Below are 15,606 nucleotides of genomic sequence, written 5' to 3'. Positions count from 1 at the left end.
GCTCCTGTTCCTTAGCATCCATATCTTTTTCAATTTTATTTCATATGAGAAAGCCATGTTATTCCCGGACCAAGTTGTTTGAATTAAATTTCCAACAAGCTACTTTTAGCCAGCTTGCAATTAGACCACTACTATATCACTTTTCTCATTTCTCCCCTTTTAAGATATCCTTCAGGAAGTTATAGGGACATTCAGTCTGAGGGGAAGAAGAACTGGTTTGATAACACCACATAACTTCATAATCACCCACATTTCAATTAAAATGAGGTAATATGGGGATATCAAATGTTGAATTATAGTTAGTGTATTAGCATTTTCTTATTTTTAAAAAAATTAAGTAAAGCTCCCTCATCAGTAGGAAACACTGAAGATTTATAAATTAAGGTAAGTAGTCCAATCCAAAATTATTTATTGTGAGTTGTCATAGTTGTAGATCATAAACTAATCTAAATGCAATGTTTAATTACTTATAAAAATTAAAGTGATTAATATGGCATAGTCAATGTTGTTTAAGCTCAGTGGGTATTAATCAGAGCTATATATTCTCATATAGTGTTGAACTAATTTCTGTTGTAAAAAATGGGTTAAGATTACTTCTGCCAATTTTTACAATCCTCAAGAGGCAATATCATATTGAGTTCCATTTAGAATTTTAAGTCTAAATTACTGTAATTAATTCAGTGATTGATAAAGTCTCTTGTGTTTTTGTTATAAAATTTCTAAAAGAATCTCAATTTGGAAAAATTACTTAAGCAAAGTTTTCTATTTTTATGGACTGATTTCATGAACTTCATCATAAGCATTTGCTGTAGACTGGAATCAATAGAGCAGACCTAAAACTTTGTCAAACTTTTTTATTCAAACATCATATCTTTTAGCTCTTCAAATGAAAAGATTGATATATCCTAATTGTTAAAAACTACTTTCTATATTGCTTCCTTTAGTTTACTTTTCTTTAAATTACCAAAAAAGAGTTGATGTTATAAACTTCTTTAAGCTTACCTTATTGTAGTTTCACATTGTCAAATTCATGACCATACATCAATACTATTGCCGGTTTGGTTATAGAAGGTAATTATTGCTTTTTAAATGTTACCATTCTTAAAATGTTTTCCTGTGTTTTAGATTTGATAGGCTATATTCCCTCATTTCACTCATTTCTTTCCATGACTGTAAGGGTGGTTGCTTGGATAAGACACAGCAGTTTATAAAGAGTACCTGTAAGTCCAATGAAAAGAGAACATGTATTAGTATTTGCGTTAAAAAAGAAATCCTGTTCTATGGCCTTTGTGCTGGTTTTCTCTCAAAAATTGTTTTTGTGCTATTCACAATTCCAGCATGGTTTCTAATCTCCATCATATAAGTCATAGTTATTACAAAGGGGAAAGAATGTCTGCTAAAGAAAGATAAACTGGTGATAGCTAGATATGGAGTATAAGCACCAGGCAGCACAGATAGGAAGGTAGAGGATTTGCGAAAAGGATGACAATGCTTGAATTGGAAAGGTCAGGAAAGATCCAAGGATTTGAAATGGTCTATTATAGTCACTGTACTTTTTTTCTTTTCCATGTTAAGACGCAAGCTTCTAAACATTTTATAGGTGCCTTTATTTCTTCTTTTGCAAAACTTTTATTTATACCTTAAGCGCCTGGAAAAACACATCCTATAATTCAAGTAGGTAGATTTTTGTATCTTAAGGCAAGTCTTATCAGTGGATCCCATTGAGATTCTTTCACCAGAGAAATTCTTCTGTAACCAAAATTTTGTAAACAATATTTGGATATTGGAATTTATGCATTGACCCCAGGTTAAGAAACTATGCTTAATATAATAATCCAATACCAACTGAATCAAGTTTGAAAGTCTAAAGAAAAAAAAAGTAGACTATGATGAGAGTAAATTATTCATTTAAGTAGTTTCTACCACCTTCCCTGTGTCTTTCTGTAGCTTTGTGTTATTATTCTGATTTTAAGTATTAAAAACTGGACCCCATGTATTATACACCCAAGATGAAATAAAGTATTTAGGAAGCCGGGTAGGTTAATGAGTTCTTTAAAGAATACTAAGGGTGATCCAAGGGTAAAGAGAGGGAGGCCAGAGATGGTTTTCAGAGATCTGGAATAACTACCCTCTGATGAGAGTCATGTATATTAATCTGTTTGGGCTGCCATAACAAAGTACCAAAAACTGAGTGGCTTAAAAAATAGAAATTTATTTTCTCACAGTTCTGGAAACAAGAAGTCCAACATCAAGGTTCAGGTGATTTGGTTTTTGGTGAGGACATTCTTTCTGGCTTGTAGATAGCTGCCTTCTTGCTATCCCAACATGGCCTTTCCTCAGTGTGTACATGAAGAGAGAGCTCCCCCTCTGGTGTCTCTTATAAAAACATTAATCCTATTGGAGCAGGACCCTACCCTTTTGATGTCATTTAACCTTAATTACTTCCTTAGAGGCCTCATTTTCAAACACAGTCACCCTAAGTGTTGGGACTTCAACATAAGATTTTTTGGGGTACAGGAAAGGACATAATTCACTTCATGATACTCTACATCTCATAGTAAACTTATAAACCAATAAGGAGTAGATGAGAGTGTTTATCAAATCGACTTTCTGAGCCACCTTTGTTCAACTCATCCGGCCAAATGCAGGTTCAAGAGTTCCACTTACGTATTTACTGAAACAAAATTTCTAGGATTTGGCCAAAAATCTCAATAAGACAGGTGCTTGATTTGCATACCAAATACTGAGAATCAGTAACCTAAAATACTTAGTAAGAGTTGCTGCTAGGGAAAATCAGTAGTTTTTACCAGGGAGATGGTTTTATTGAGTACTTATGAAACTCTTATATATAAATATAAGCTTAATAAGTACTCTTTCTAATCCTTTTCTTGTACTCAAACAGTGAAAATGGTGTTTGTATCTTCTCAGTGTGCTATGAAGTTTAGCAATGTAGATTAATTTGATCAAGGCCTTGTCATTTGGACCCATTTAAGAAAAAAAAGAAAAGAAAAGCCTTGTTCTTTGCTGTTGCAGTTGGCATAAACTCCAAGGAGTGATTAGAATTTAGTGAAAAATTTTGAGAAAGGTAACAGATTTCTTATTGTGTAAAAGAATCCCAATACATGATTAAGAGAAACAAAACTTTCCTTTGAATTTTAAATATTCATCTCAAATTGCCAAATTTACATGTGGGGAAGATGAAGGGGAAACCTGTTTTTTATTTGGTGGATTGAATACTGCTCTGTCGGATGTCCAGGGGCAAAAAAATCAAGCAGGAGAAATAAGCTGCTATTTGCAAAGTGTTAAAACAACAGCCAGATTGTTTCTTCTTCACTTACTGTGCACAGTATGGGCTGGCACCACTGTGGTAGCTTAGAAATCTCAAATGCTGTCAGGAAAAACAAACCCAACCCTCCAGACAGAATAAAAGGGTGAAAATGCAAGCAAGGAGGAAGACCAAGAATTTATCTGCAGTTAACAAAAGAATGATATATTTGCTAACAGAACAGTGGAAACTGCTGTGTGAGGAGGGAGTGATCTTGGGAAACGTCTTCCATTTTGCTGTCTTCGTTCCTGAGTGTAGCATAAATGTTGATTTAATTAGCAGTGAATTCTTTGAAGATGTAAAATTTCCTTTAAGACCCCAAAGCCTATATAGCTTACATGATGTGTTGACTTGAAGAGTTCATATATTTCTTAGCTGTTTTTTGAAAGAAATGTCTTGTGAAGTTTTTTTTGTTTTGTTTTGTTTTGTTTTTTAGTGAAAACTGAGTGAATGGAAAGAAAAGAAAAAGGAAATTATCTTTTATTACACTAAACTAGTTTTAAGTTATTTACCTGGAGCACACCACAGGACAAATATTTCTTGTGGTAAATTATCTCTCTGCCTCCCTTTCTGTCTCTCTTTTCTACATTAAAAAAAATATATCTATATATCTATATATCTATATATATAGATATATATCTCCCTGGAAATTGCCTTGTGGAGCAGTTGTAATATCTACCACCACTACGGTATGGACAATTTTAGCATGAACGCAGGTTTAAGTTGCTAAAGATATTCTGATCACAGTGACTGGAAAGGTAAACTTTACCCCCCCCCCAAAAGAGAGAGAGAGACAGAGAGAAAGAGACAGAGACAATTTAGTTTTACTGAAAATGTAAGTCATTTGACTGAAAAAATAAAATAATCAATTTTATTTTTTCTGTTGTTTGGTTGGTTTTCTGCACTTCTTTGTTTTCCTTTTTTTACTTAGTGTAGGACAGATTTTATCCTGATCATTTTTATAGCATGTCCAGGGAAGAAGGTTTGTGGTAAGGATCCATCTTTTCCTCTCAATTAAGAGTGCTTCGAACTGGTTTTCTTCTGTAGAGTTTTAGTACATCATGTGGTTTAACTTAAAAATTAGAGATTACAAAAAGAGTTGGTACTGCTCAGACATATTATCTGTAAATACTTCTGTAGAAATGTCTTGATAATAGACTTAGGTAATTAATAAATAAATTATTCATACTAAACAAAAATAAAACATTAAACTGAGTAAATTTCAAAGATCTTATTGGCTTTTTTCAATGACTTATGGTCTGGGCAGCAGCCTATCTAGGAGATAGAAGGGTGTTCCAAGGAGTTGTACAAATAAAAAATTTTCATTGGCAGAAGGGAGTCAGGACAAGGAGGCAAAAAGTAGATTGGTTCTGTCAAAGTCACTTTCCTTTAGGAGATGACAGGGTCTATCAGGCATATTACTTAACTAGTGCTTATCATTATAATTAACTTTTGGTTTGGTGATATGGGTCTTAGCATAAGTGACTCCATTTTGAGCCTGTTGTCTTGTTTTTAACATTCAGGAACTAGAAGGTATATTGAAGAGTTTTAGCTACTGGATGTCTTATCTGGGGCATGGGACAATCATTTATATTTTTATACTATTGAGATACTTAGAAAGGGTTCTTGTAACTTCTAAAAGATGACAAAGAAAAAAATGGGAAAATGGATTTAAAGTTAATATACTGGTTAATAATACAAGTTCACATACCAATCCTGACTATGTTACCATTAGCATAAGATTCTAAGCTTAAGGACTTAGTAAAAGTTGTATAGTTGATTTGTGTGAATAGATGCATACACTTCAATCCTTTTCAGCCACTAAATCAGCTAGCAGTAGAGGGAGCTGGTTTAGAAAAGGGAAATAACTCAAATGATTTCATTATTTTAGCGTGAATATATACTTCGTTGTTTTAGCAAAATTATTTTGAAACGAGGTTATCAAATGTTTTTGTGTTCATGTTCGACTGACTATTCATTGTTATACTTTTGACTAGGAAGTTCAGATGCTCCAAAAATAGTTCTTGAAATAATGAGTGAGTGAATAAATGAAGCTTTCTTAAATATCCTAAGGAGAAAAAATGTATAGTTGATCCTTGAACAATGTGGGGATTAGGAGCACTGACCCCCCACATGGTTGAAAATCTCAGTATAACATTTCACTCTCCCAAAACTTAGTGACTAATAGCCTACTGTTGACTGAAAGGGTTACTGATAACATAAGCAGTTAATTAACAAATATTTTGCATATTTTATGTATTATATATTGTATCTTACAATGAAGTATCTAGAAAAAAGAAAATGTTATTAAGAAAATCATAAGGAAGAGGGATGCCTGGGTGGCACAGTCCGTTAAGCCACTGCCTTTGGCTCAGGTCATGATCCCAGAGTCCTGAGATCAAGTTCTGCATCAGGCTATTTGCTGGGCAGGGAGACTGCTTCTCTCTCCGCCTCTGCCTGCTACTCTACCTGCTTGTGGGGTCTCTCTCTCTCTCTCTCTCTGACAAATAAATAAATAAATAAATAAAATTTTTATTAAAAAAAAAAAAAAGAAAATCATAAGGAAGAAAAAATAGGTTCCCTCTACTAGACCATAAAAAAAAATTTCTATGGATAAGAGGAGCTGTATAGTTCAAACCTGTGTTGTTCAAGGGTATACACAACACTCTATATGCCTAATATGTATAATTATATATATAATATATATATTACATTGTATATTATAGAATTATGTTTGCTAGTATCTAGTAATTTGATTTGACTTTATGTTTTTGTATCTCTTTACTCTATAATCCTGTCCTTTATGAACATAAAATATAAGTCCCTCTGATTATCTTGTTCTCCTTTTGTGTTTGTTTTGTTTTGACACAGAGAGAGGGAGAGAGCACAAGCAAGGGGAGCTGCAGGCAGAGGGAGAGGGAGAAGCAGGCTCTACACTAAGCAGGGAGCCTGATGCAAAGATCGATCCCAGGACACTGGGATCATGACCTGATCTGCAGGCAGACGCCTAACTGACTGAGCCACCCAGGCCCCCCTTTTTTTGTTTTTAAAATTTATTTTTTAGTAATCTCTACACCAAGTGTGGGCTTAAACTCATGACCCCAAGATCAAGAGTTGCATGCTCTACCAACTGAGCCAGCCAGGTATTCCTACCCTATTATCTTAAAAATTTAATCCTCATTTTATTCTGTTTTCCTTTATCCCAAGATTCATTTTTCCATTGCTAATCTTTGCCCCAACTCTTAGGATTGTTCCCATATATGTTTTACTTTTTCACAAAATATTTATGACATCCTTTCTCCTCCCTAACTTAGTTTCCTTTGTCCACTGGGGACACTTGGTCCATGAGGTCATTTATTTTTTTTTTTTAAGATTTTACTTATTTATTTGACAGAGATCACAAGTAGGCAGAGAGACTGGCAGAGAGAGAGAGAGACGGGGAAGCAGGCTCCCTGCTGAGCAGAGAGCCTGATGTAGGGCTCGATCCCAGGACCCTGGGATCATGATCTGAATTGAAGGCAGAGGCTTAACCCACTGAGCCATGCAGGAACCCCCTATGAGGTCATTTAAATTAAAAACTGCTCATTCTCCTATAAGCCCATGTTTTTTAGATTTGCTGTATTTTTAGATCAGTTAGGCATTCCTTAAATATTTTTAAGTGATTGTCATAAAATTACTATTCTTCCATCTCTCAGTAAAACCCATTCATTATTCCAGGCTCATAGAGTCCAGCTTTGCTTTCTTACTTTTTAAAGTGGGTCTTCTAACATTAGTTACTCCCTCATATTTATCAAGAATTTTGCTTCTTGCCTTAATCTCTCTCTTCATCTCTCCCCCAAGTTTAATATCCTTGTGGCTGGGCCACTTGACTGATGTTTTCGCATTAGAATTTGTTACTCTATTCCAAACCATGTAAGCTATGTTCTCCTCATTACATGGTCAGACCATGGATTTGCTTATCATCTTGAACTCTGAAGAAACCTGAAATTCCAAACTTCTTCAATCCCTTTCATGACTTAAACTTCCGAATACCTCCTCAGATTCCTACCTTTATCATCTTACTGAAAATGCCTTACTATACCTTACAGCCATTCTAACCACTAAAATCTTGCTATATTTTTCCTTAGAATTTTCATCACTATTAAGAATCATATTATTTATTAATTTGTTTGATTCATATCCTTTTATTTTTCTCTCCAGAATGGAAGCTCTTGAAGGACAGGTGTTTTGTCTTCTTCACTAATAAATCCCCCAAATTTACAACAGTGCACAGTGTAGAGTGGGTATTTGCTGAATTGATGAATGAATAAAGTAATTCCAGTGAATCAAGGAGCTGTGTTTTTTTTTTTTTAATGATTATAAATCGGGTTAACTATGTCTTTCAATTATGTGTTCATCTGCTTTTGCTGGATAGAACTGCCTTCAGACTCAGTCTCCAGGGTGGGAATAATTTTATTATGTGACTAAAAGATTGTTTCTCCAAGACTATCTCAGAGGTGTGCATATTTTAGGGTGAAAGTTCCTTTTAGAGTGTGTTTACAAATAGAAAGTATATTAAATTTGGCATATCATCTTTTATTATTGACTCTTTTATAGTCCTGACTACTTATTGATCATCCTCAGTAGGAAGATGGCAAACATTAAAGAGCCAAAAGAACCACACATTTAGTTCTTTGTAACCGAAGGTATGATTTAGAAGGTGATTTTGGAACAGAGCCTAGACAAATGATACATGAAACTTCTTTTGCATTTCACCCAGAAACAAGAGTATACTCTAATGCATTTTAGTTCTGGTCATCTAAATAGATTGCTTTATTGCCTTCCCTTTGTGTGTGAGGATGTAATTCTACTTAAAAAAAAAAAAGAAAAGAATGAATGAATGAATGTAAATAAATAAATGTAAAATGAGAATTAAGCAATGATATGAGCTTTCAACCAGTGTTGGTATTATTTGTTTATCAAGTATTATGTGGAGTGTAATTGAAAACTCTGGGATATCAGGAAGAGCATTCTGTTCATCCTCCTGTCCCTCTTAAAACACTGTGCCTAGCATTTGGCAGGCAATAGTCCTTATAAAATGATCAATCTGATTTTCACTCTTGAGATCTGATATCTAATATACATTTGTCTTCATTTTCTCAAGATTAGTTTTTGCTTTTCTGGTTGTCTTTGGTTGTTAAAATCACTTGTTCTAGATGAGTTATTATTTCATTATGGTTAAAATATATGTAGCTATAAATTCATAGTCTCCTAGGAAGAACATCTTAGAACCGGAATTTTAGGACTAGATGGGTCATTAAAGATCAGTCAGTCCAAACATTGTACTTTACAGATGGGCAGAAATGTCCCAGAGAGGTAAGCTGACTTGCCTGGGGTTTTACAGTTTTTTTAATGGGACTAGAATCTGGGTCACTCAGTGCCGGGCTCTTTTATATTAGATGATTGTACACCATAAAGCCCATTCAGAGGGTAATAAACCTATGTGGCATGCAGTATTGTCTAAGGCAGTGGTTCCAGAACATTTTGATGACACGCCCTAATGAGTAAACAACTTTGAGAATACTCTCAACATATCTAAAATTGTCTATTAAGAAATTATTAAATATTGTGTATGATTTTCATAATAGAAATTTATAAGAGTAATACAGAGTAATAACACCTTAAAACAATTTTACTTACTTTTATTAATAATACAAACATCTTTTTCTGCTTTCACTGAAGAAATAATTATTAATAAAATTTCTAAGAATGCAGTACTTTTGAATATGTTTTATTTTTGAAAATTCTGGTTTAAATATCATTTCATAAAGTGACTTAAAAGGCAGGTCCAGAGTTCAGATTATTTTGATTTTTTGTTTTAATTTTCATAGTGGAAGAAATATAGGGTATAAACCTCCAGTTACAAGTAAGTTTTAGAGAGGTAATGTTCAGCATGTTTAGTTGACAATACTGTATTATATACTTGAAAGTCACTAGGAATAGATTTTTTAAATGTTTTCATCACACATGGAACACACAGTAGTAATTATGTGAAATGATAGAGGTGTTAACTAACCTTATTATAGTAATCATTTCACGGTGCATCTATGTTCAAATCATCACAGGGTACACCTTAAACTTATACAATGTTATATATCAACTACATCTCAACAAAGCTGCAAAAAATACATGTAACAGTGGGAAAAAATATTTCACTGACTGCAGTTAGTACAGCATGATATTAATTTTAAATTGTATTCACCAATTATGCAAAAACTTGTAGATAGAATTCATTTTCTTTCCATCTCCTTCGGGAGTCAATAGTTTATTCTTGCAAACAAAATCTAGATGTCAAACAAATGTAACCATCAAAACCCATTTCTTGGAATAAAAGCATACAGACATATGCTTTTCTTAATGTTGATATGCATAAATGTTAGCAGTAACTGCACATAAAAACAGATATTTCTAACTTTTTTTTCCTCCAGTATGCTCTCTCCTCAGCATGAAGTTTAATTGGAAACCAGTTAGACACGTTCACTATAATTAAAGTTATTCTCTATACAAATGTTCATTGTACCTAATGTGAAAATTCACATTTCAAAAGCTTTCTAGATAATTTCAATATTTTGTGCAACTATTTTCAAATCTGATTAAATTATCATGGTTTATCTTTCAATATGGCTGAAGAGGAGCTTGTATTAGAGAATAGAGAAATAATTAGTTTTGTAATTTTCGTATCATTCAATTTTACTCCCTTCCCATATCATCAACCTATGATTTTTTTTTACAGAAATAGTATTTACCAATTTTGAGAATTAGTCTACTTAAAACTAAATAATATTTACATAAATCTCCTCCTTTATTACCTGCCCACTGAAATACATTCTATGTTGAAAGCAGACTGCTATGATAAGCTCCCCAGTGTAACTTCCCTTCTTTCTTTGGGATAGCAATCCTACATGACAAAAAATTATCTGAATTACATATTTGGGCATAGACCAAATTAAACATCAGTGTGAAATCATATTGATAGTTAAATACCGGAAAATGTTGATTTTTCTCATTCCTTTAGTTAAAAATATAAGTAGAAATTTTAGTATTTTTCAGTTACCCTAATAAATCATTTTGCATACACAAATTGGTACCTTCACCCCTCTTTATAGGTGACTATCTTTGTAGTACAGCTTCACTTACCTGGTTTGTCTAATCTTAAAACCGGAATCAAGACTGTACTAGTCAGGAGCACCTGGGTGGTTCAGTTCTTTCAGCGACCGACCCTTGATTTCAGCTCAGGTCATGATCTCAGTGTCCTGGGATCAAGACCTGTGTCGGGCTCCCCTCTCATACTTTCTCATTCTCTCTCTCAAAAAAAAAACAAAAACAAAAACAAAAAAACAAAAACAAAAACCACACACACACACACACACACACACACAAAATCCCTAGTCTATAATAAGCTGGATCAATGATTTGATCATAAATAATTATTTGGCACCTATCTTTATTGTAGTTACAACATTTGGGTGTTAATAACAGCCAAAACAATGACAACAATAGCAACAACAAAATAACATTTATTGATACTTAAGCCTAACCTATAATACTTTATAGGTATTTTCTCATTTAATTTTATGTATTTTACAGATGTCTCAAAGCTCCAAACTTTCCTAAGTTTGTTTTTGTTCTATCTGCAAAAGGATGATAAGCATCCTTTTATCTGAGAAACAGACTGAGGGTTTTGGAGGAGAGGGGGTGGGAGGGTTTGGTGAGCCTGGTGGTAGTTATCATGGAGTGCATGTATTGCATGGAGCACTGGGTGTGGTGCATAAACAATGAATTCTGGAACACTGAAAATAAATAAATTAAATCAATCAATCAATCAACCAACCAACCAACAAACCAACCAACCACTGGTGCCTACGCTACAAGTTATAGTGAAGTGTGTAATGTGGACAAGGCATTGGAGTAGAAGTGAGAATTTCTTGGTATCACTTCAAGCTAGTTCTGCTGTTAACTAGCTTATATGACTTTGAGTAGTTATTTCAAGTTTCTGGACATTCCCTTTCAGGACATTAGTTGCTTTATGTATAAAATGGGAATGTGGCTAGGGTAAATTATTCTCTTAATTTCCTTATACGCCATTATGCTATTTTAATTTAACTTAAATTGGTATTTGTATATGTGTATAGTGTACGCAATGTGATAATTAAAGTAAGGGATTATTATAGTTACAGTATGTGCAACAAATATGTTTCCAACTCGAAAAACTGCTCTTCAGAGGATATTTTGGGAAGGGATATTGAAAATATCCAGTGTGTATGGTCTCCATGGTCAGGACCTTGTGGGAATTAGAGATGGTAGGAATTCAAGATAAGAAAAGAAGTGCCTACTTTGGTGATCTAGTTAATTTTCCACAACAAAAGTTTTCCCCAAGGTGAAAAAACAATTAGTGCTAACTATTTGCTTAAGCACCAGAGGGATTCTGCATAAGGATTAGCTAGAAAGTTTCAAAGGAAAATCAAGTGACTTTTGAAGGTATTTATAGAATCAAAGCAAAGTTTAAACTGGGGGTGTTCCCATGATGTCTTATTTTCTTACTGAAAATTTGCCTTAGCTATGTCTTTGGTGTCTTCCTTCTATCTGAAGTTTTCCTAAGGTGCATGTTGAGCCAGAGATAAAATATCCAGCTGAAAAAATTGGATCCGCTCTATGAATCTTCTAGAGGAGTAAACAGTAAGTAGAATTAGTGCCTAAAGAATAAAAGTCTTTCCAAACTAGATTTATTTCCTCTGACAAGTGGGCAAAAGTGCTCTGGAAATCACATTGTACCCGATCAGGCATTTTGCTACTGAGATAGCGTTCCATGGTTAGAGTCAGAGAAAGATGTCTCCGGATAATTGAAGAGTAGTAGTCAAGAAAGGGTCTGGAGAAAATAAGCAATTGAGAAAATGGGAAAGAATCTAACGGGCAGAAGGACAAAGTGGAAGAAAGATCAGAGACACTGGTAGTTTTTACTTAGGGAGTAAATTGTATCTTACACAAAGAATGAGGGAATAGTGTAGCATTATGAAAGAATTAAAATAGAAGATGTTAGGAGCCTAGCTTTTTTCTCTTCTGTCTGCAAAGAGTTTTCCAGTTTTCATATGCTTGTTTGAAATGAGAAAGCTTAAATAGAATGCCTCTTCATTCTGCTTGATAAACTACTTCAGGGACCTCAAGGCCCAATTCATTTTCTCTTCCTCCCAACCTTTTCCCCTTCTGTGGGATTTGTCACTGTCCCTTTATGCTTCTGTTATACTGTATATATTTCTGTGTCCCTGTATATCTCTGGGATACCACATGTCACATTGAGTTAGCAATCATTTGCTTACCTAAAAGTTTCCTGTACTTTTGAACCTCTTGAGAGAGAACCATGTTTATTTTATTAGCGACAAGCTAGGTCCTAGCACACTGAATTCAGCCAATTTATCGAGTAATTTAATGAAAAGGTATCTTTAAATTTTTGGATTGACCATATTGATAGTGACCATGATGCGATTTTTGTCTTCTATTCAAAAGATTACTTTTATGTTGATTCTGAGGCTAAGGAAATTGCAGGCGTTCTAGACATTAAGCTGCTAGAATTTCATCCTCTTTGGAGGCTGATGTAGTCACTCAGCTCTTCTAAGACACTTACATGGTCAGGGAATAAGATGACAAAAGAAAAATGTATTTCAGGATTTTTCAAAAATATGATCCACACAGAGTAAAGAGACTTAGCAAAGTCTTAGCAGGAGTGAGATGAACATAGGCCGTGGGGAAAAAAAGGGTAACACACAGATGTTAACTTGAAAATAGCATAACGCTGCTTGACATGTGTGAGTATTAAAAATGGGTCACCAACGGTCCTTACCATTCCCCCTCCTCTTCTCCTGCCTTATGTATCCAGGCAAATGGACACGGAAGACACCTCATGAACAGTCAGAGAAAGATGGTTGTTGACCTAGGTCACAGTGGTTCTTTTGGATCCGAAATAACAAAATCAAACCACAGAAGGATGGAGGAAAGAGCTAATCAAAAGAAAGTGAAAAGGCTTTGCACTTGAAAACTTAAGCGAAAGGGAGAGAAATGTAAGAGAACAGAATGGTTGGGTCAAGAAAATGATTTTCCTACTCAGAACTGAGAAAATCCTTTCAAGTTTGAAAGTCTCTTAACAAGACCCATACATTGAGTTAAAAGTGAGCGAGAAGATGAATAATCAAAATTAAAACTACAGGTTATAAGCTACTTTGTGAAACTGTCGTGAAATTCAAGATTGAAAAAAGGAAGAAACTTGGAAATTAATTTTTCTCAGAAAAAGTATTTATCTTTCATATAAAATTATTCTTGTGTGGTAACTAAAACCTATGTCACTGGCTACCAGCTTCATCAGCAGTGCATATTGCGTTCATTTCTCCATCCCTCCATTGACTTTATATCTCTGAAAAAAAGTTCTATCTCAACTACATTTATTCACAATAACACATATCTCATTAAATATAATAGAAAACAATTGCCCACCAGAGTCTCTCATAAGCATGAAATAAAAAGTGACATCACACCAATTTATTAAGAATTCAACTGAGAACAAAGGTGATTTAAGTTCTGGTTAGTTTGTGCATTGTGATCTTAGATAAGCACAAATTTTAGTAAGCTTCTATATGTTATTGAAAATAGCTTAAGACACCCCCTTGCTTTCGTTTTTCATGGTTTCTCAGTGGTGGCACTATTGACATTTGTGGTCAGGTAATTCGTCATTGCAGGGGGCTGTCTTGTGCCTTGTATGATGTTGAGTAGCATCCCTGGATTCTATCCACTCGATGTTAGTAGTGCCCTCTTCTTGTGGGTAGGGCAAAATGAGTGAAGGGTAATGGGAAAAAAAAGGCCTGCAGTCATGGAATGAATAAGTCATGAGAATAAAAGGCACAACATAAGGAATATAGTCAGTGGTAGTAAAATAGTGATGTAACGGATAGACGGTAGCTACATTTGTGATGAAGATAGCATAATGTATAAACTTCTTGAATCACTATGTTGTATACCTGATACAAATGTAACATTGTGTGTCATCTACAGTCAAATTTTTAAAAAATTACAAAAACTGAAAAAATTTAAAAATGCAGCTCCAGACTTTGAAGTATCCTCTAGGAAGCAAAACTAACACCACTTTTGGTACAAAGAGGTCTGGGGTTCTGGTTTGAGAACCCCCTCACCTCAAGGAATCAAACATTTGGGAAACAAATAACACCTAGAACCAAATAATGCATCCAAAAGGAGCAATAGAGATCATACGTTGGATCCATTCATCTTTCACAGAAAGCAAACATAGCTCTAAGAAGAATCACAAAGCTGGGCTGTCATTTTTGTAGTTTTTGACCAGGCGTGTATTCTGTATAGCATCAAATGACATAAATTTAAAGTAAGACCACACACATTGAAAAGTAGGGTGGAAGCCTCTTTGAGATCCTTTAAACTGATTGTTTAATTCAGAAAGAAAGAAGCAATTATAAAGAAAGAAAGGAGGCTCTATGGATTCATCATTTCAGTCTGTTTCTAATTCAGTGGGAAGTGTGGCCTATCACAGTTTTAGAAGGCAGAGGACTGATAAGAGTTTACAAGCTTTTCAGACTTGTTAGGAACGACCCTTAAATTACCCAATGTGCTGTCTGACTGTTTAAAAGTGCCCTCTGCTGTAATGTGTATTGGCCATTTTCTTTCTTTCTATCGCTTTCTGAATTTGAGGGTGGAATTCTAATCAAAATCTTTCCTTGCACATAGTTCCATTACGCAGTATAGATATTATTACTCAATTTTTAAGACAGCTGTTATTAAAGTGACTGGGTAGATTTAATAGTGTTCATCAATGTTTAATTTTATTTTTGCCACAATTTCCTGCAGACCTTAAGATTAAGGCATGGTCTAAGGAAAGCTATGGATTAAAATTGAATTTGAAATTTTGCTTAGAGTCACTATCCTCTATCAATGAAGAGTGAATCGCTGGGGAGTGCGGCCCTATATGGGTCTGAACGTGTAGCAGCCCATTTGTCATCTGTAGAAATGGTCTGAGCAACATATTACCTGGGATAGAGTAACTAGAGGTAATCTCAGATTATATGATTAAGTCACTAGTTTTAAATTAGACTGAGGGAATCAAGTTATTGTTTAAGAAGAATGAACTCAAGGTTCTGACATCATAATTTTCACTTATAGGAATGAGGAAGATCCAGAACATGGTTAGGTTAGCTCCACTGAAGTCTCTTTTCACATAATAGAGGGAGAGT

Source organism: Martes martes (genome assembly GCF_963455335.1).
Source record: "Martes martes genome assembly, chromosome: 8".
Classification (NCBI taxonomy): domain Eukaryota; kingdom Metazoa; phylum Chordata; class Mammalia; order Carnivora; family Mustelidae; genus Martes; species Martes martes.
This window is presented reverse-complemented; position numbering follows the sequence as displayed.